The sequence below is a fragment of the Sipha flava genome, unplaced genomic scaffold (genome assembly GCF_003268045.1).
Source record: "Sipha flava isolate LNK unplaced genomic scaffold, YSA_version1 88_pilon_pilon, whole genome shotgun sequence".
Classification (NCBI taxonomy): Eukaryota; Metazoa; Arthropoda; class Insecta; order Hemiptera; family Aphididae; genus Sipha; species Sipha flava.
This window is the reverse complement of record NW_020273630.1, coordinates 48,199-53,256: the sequence shown is the minus strand read 5'-3', so window position 1 is coordinate 53,256 and position 5,058 is coordinate 48,199. Positions and strand designations below refer to the sequence as shown.

Here is a 5,058-nt window from a genome sequence, read left to right as displayed (position 1 = left end):
TTTCTACCAATTTAAATACTCATTTTTGTTTGTGAAATGTGTTTCTATCACATCCCGAGTTAAAACAATAATTTTGGCTACTTCGATTTTTGTTGTTTTCCTTTGTATCGATGTAACGTCTAACTTATTCATTAACCGTGTTGTTTACTTTTACGACGTTTATGTTAGTTCACTCATTTGACTTCCGTAAACCCACTTATCTTCCGTTTTCGTAAACATGTTCGGCCGAAGAATGTTGACAAAAAATACGAGAAATAATGTAATGGATACCCGTGTTAAACTCTTGCAAAAAGCTTTAGAAAAACGTTTTGTAATAGAAGATGCTAGACAAAAACTGACAAAACAGAGAGATGCTCGAGAAAGAATCCAAGAACGCCGATTATATTCATCCACTTATGATGTAAGTAACTAAACTATATTCATGAAAGGAACTGCATATTTCAATTCTATAATATGTATAAGTATTAATCTAGTATAAAAATTTAACCAACCGAATTAAGTAGTTAGTATTTATGTATTTTTAATGAATACATTAATATTGAGTTAAAAATGAATTGATTTATTGATCCATAACATTTCAACTATTAGTTGAGTTGTGCATATTTAAATATATTTGTGTTGATATCAATGTTAAAAAAATTGTTTATTTTTTTAGATTTTTTATGTTTCATTTTATGGATTTGATAACAGGTTATAGATATATTTATATCGGCTTAATGCTCATTTGTAAATTTATGTTAAATTTAGTAAATGGATAAATAAAAACAAGTTAATATGAATTGTAGATTATGTAAATTGTGCAATTTATAATTATCTACACTTATTTTTTTGAATAGAACTTAATCTAATGTATTATTGAATACATATAAATATAAGCTATACCTTCTTTAATTTTATATGTTTAATAAAGATTTTAATTACATTTGAGGCCTATTTTTGTTTTTTTTAGGTATATGGTCCACTCGCATGTTTATTTTTTGAGGTTTTTACAATACTAATATTTGTTCTCTGGCTATATAAATAAGTTATTACATTTATCATCTACTGTTATTATTTACCAAATTCAATAGTGTGTAGAATGTATTAAAAAATCATAATATGTTTAGAATGATATATTAATATAAACTTGTTTTCATTATGAATGACAAAAAATAATCTTTAACCGAGTTTAAAACAATTTTTTTTTCCAATGCAATTCCATTTTTAAGATACAAATTCTATTTCGTCCAATTTTTTTAATTTCATATTATATTGATAAGCTTACTCAAATTAATATAATGTTTTAATAATCAATAATTCTTTGTCTATGCTTTTGGTAGTGTTTAAATTTTTTTACATTTTTAAAAATTATTTCTGTGATTGTTAGAATATGATAATCTACTTATCATTTTATATAATTTTAAATAATTTTATAACTAATCAATTTTTAATATTATTTTATTATTATTATAATTAAAAATATATTTTTACTGTTCCTTATAAGTCTACTTTGGATGAAAGAGCTTCTTCACATCATTCAAATGTTCGTGACCGACGGCCTACTGTAAATCAAGGACGTTTTGATGGTGTTGAGAAAAGACGTAATAAATTCAATTCTGAGTTGAACACATTTAGAAGTAAAATATTTAGATTTGAATTATTAATGTTTGATTTATTACTGACTGTATTTTTAACAAAAGGCGACAGACCAATTGAAGAAATAAGACCAATGAAACGTGATATGAGTATCTCAAGAGGTCTAATATCAAATGGTCAGTCTATGAGACAACCTCTTGAGCGTTCTACTAGACATTTAAGAATAAATAAAAAACCACATATTGGGCCTATAGCAATGGATAGGGAAGAAACTAGTAGATACTCTTCGACCCCAGTAAATAAGATACATTTTAAATTAAAATCTTCAATTTGTTGTATTTTTGATTATATTATAGGTAATGAGACGAAATATAGGAGGAAATGCAATAATCAATCGTGTTAGATATGAAGATAATTTATTAGACAAAAATTCAAGGTGAAATATAATTTTATCATACGTTAAAATTATTTTAGTTATTGACTGCCATAATTAATAACAAGTTACATAAGAATAAATAATTTTTATTTATAACAATATTACTTAATCGTTTGATAGTTTTAATTAGCGTTACTATATTACATTATATTATAATTAGTATGAATTAATTTATTTATAAATTATTTAAGGAATCATCGAAGATTATGTGAAACAATACGTTCAAGATTAGATTCTCGTCAAACAGCTATGGCTAAGCGTTCATGTCTCTCTGGCCATAAAATTGTTATTTCTAATTTAGACCCGTCTGTTACATCTGAAGATATAATAGTGTGTATTTAATTTTATTAAATCTATTTAGTATAAAATAACTCAATATTGCTTTTTTTTACTTAGATTGATAATAAATTTTTTTATTTTCTTATTTAGGAATTTTTTTCTGATTTTGGTAATATATTAGAGTCCAGAGTAATTCGACCAGGTGTTGCAGAAGTGATATATGAATGTCTGAAAGATGCTGTTCAAGCGTTTGATATATTTTACAACAGGCAGTTTGATGGCAGGCTTATGAAGTGTGATATGGCAAAAAATGTTGGATCTAATCCTGCTGGACCAATAATTCTACCTGAGTAACTAATGGAATGTTAAATTAATAAACAGATATATTAAACTCCTAACGTCTATAATATATAATTTTGTAACATTTATTTGTTACTATTTATAATTATAATTATATTTTTTAATGATGTACGAGTATTACATCTTGTTCTAGAACAAGTCGTAAAATGTCTTCACGTGTTATTGATATGTATAAACCTTCGGCGTACGTCACTCACGATATGGACACTGTACATACTGCATTATTTAATAAGTAGTTTTATATCCCAATTAAAATGTATAACAATTTTCTAGATTTCATGCATGCTACTTTGTAATGTATTAACAATTCATTTTTTCACTATTCTAAATATGTGTGTTATTTTGTTCACATAAATAAAAATTGTAATTTTGAATGTATGCACGTGAAATGTATTATAAATACTATTTTGAGATTGCAAATACTTTGTTTTATTTCTGTCATATTAGTATAATAAAGTTAAACTTTTATTATTTTTTAATACTAGGTTACCATGTTATATTGTATCTGTGTACCCTGATTTTTTAATAATTACAAAAAAATTTAAGACAACTTATAAAATAACAGTAATATTTACGATATACTACTTTTTGACAAAATGTTCATTGTACATAAATATCTAATCGCCAATTTTTGGTATTTCTTGCCAAACAATAATTCGCCAGATAAAGAAGAAAACATTAATAGTTTGGTAAAAAATTATTGTGAAGATTTAATGTAATCCTTATTCAGTAAACTAAAAAATGCATTGGAAGCACTAATAACATGTAATCCACTCATTTTTCCATCAACTTATAAACTTCTGCAAATACTAGCTACACTTCCCGTAACTACAGCAAACAGTAAAAAGTAATTTTCTACTTTAAAAAGACTTAAAACGTACCTCAGTAATATTAATGGAGAAAATCGACTAAATAGTTTAGCATTACTAAATATTCATCGTGAAATAGTTCTAACTAGAGATGAAGTTCTTGATGTCTGCTAAAATCTAAAAAAAAAAATAAGATTGCTAAAACTTATACATTATACCTAACTTAGAACGTAAATGCTAATATTATATAATTATTTTTAATTTAAACTAATACTTATATTACAATTAAATAAGGTTTTTTGTTTATACTTTTACCTGTGTATCTATATTAAGTCAATAAATGTGTGCTCTATACAATGTTTATAAATAATAATATCGTTCGCAAGTAGGTATAATTATTCGTCTAATAAAAGAAGTATTATTCAATTTGCGTACAACTCATTGGATCATTTACAGTTTTACCATACCGAAACAATATATTTTAATGATGTGCAAAAACATAAACCCTCCCGCTTGGATAATTCCTGGCTATGCCATTGTTAATATACGTATACCTAATAGTTAATATTATATTCATATAATAATAATTAGAGTCCGGATTTATATGCATTTGTATGTTTCTACTAGCACTACGTACTTCTATGGAGGTTTAAAATGTCCACGATTAATATCACACCGAATTTAAACACCAAATTTTATATTGCATATTTTGCATATTTCGAGGGTTATTATTATTGCATATCTGTTCATAAAATTCATATAACATGCATATTTAATGGGTTTTTAATAAATTGACTATTTTAATTTACAGTAAATTATCTAATCACCTCGAATATAGCACAAATAGACATGATAAAAAAAAAATAGATATTAAGTTTCAAAAATATTATTTTAAAAAATTTGTATTTTTTTTTAAGTTTTCCAATTGTTTTTTGAGAGTAGATAACTTCAATTGATCTAAAATATTTATTTTATTTTTTTTTATTTTTATTTGTATTCTCGTTTTTAAGTTTCCTAAAAGTTTTAGATTTAAAAAAAGGATAAAAGACTGATTTAAATGATTTGAAATATAAAGCAGTAAATATAATATTTATTTTTTATTTTTGATAAAATATTTAATATAAACAGAAAACTTATCGCGACCCAAAATTGGGTCACGACCCACCGATTGAAGACCATTGCTACATATAATAATTTAATGGTTTTTACCTATCAGGCACGTAGCCATTTTCACACATATATTGTTATGATTAATACAAAAAAAAATATATATATTTATAATTAAATTAACTTAATGCGTCTACTTTTTAAAGCTAGAGTATCTATTATTTCGTCGGTGGTTACGACTAAATCCCAATGAATATTCATAACTGTTAAGCCATTCAACCGATTTTCACCAGTTGTGTTCTTCAAATATATTTTTAAGCGCCGTAAAGAGGAAAAAGATCTTTCACTGCTTGCAGTGGTCACTGGTAAAGTAATCAATATTTTTAAAAGTCGATGAACAATAGGAAATATTTATTGTGTAATGCCGAAAGTACAACAGTCTACGCGTAGCCTACTACAAAGTTTTGTTTTGGAGTTTAAAGATAAATTTAC

At 25.0% G+C, this 5,058-nt stretch overlaps 1 pseudogene; it reads left to right on the top strand.

Moving 5' to 3' along the window:
- Positions 1–217: 217 nt before the first annotated feature.
- On the top strand, positions 218–2,886 carry LOC112693519 (annotated as a pseudogene).
- The last annotated feature ends 2,172 nt before the right edge of the window (positions 2,887–5,058 follow it).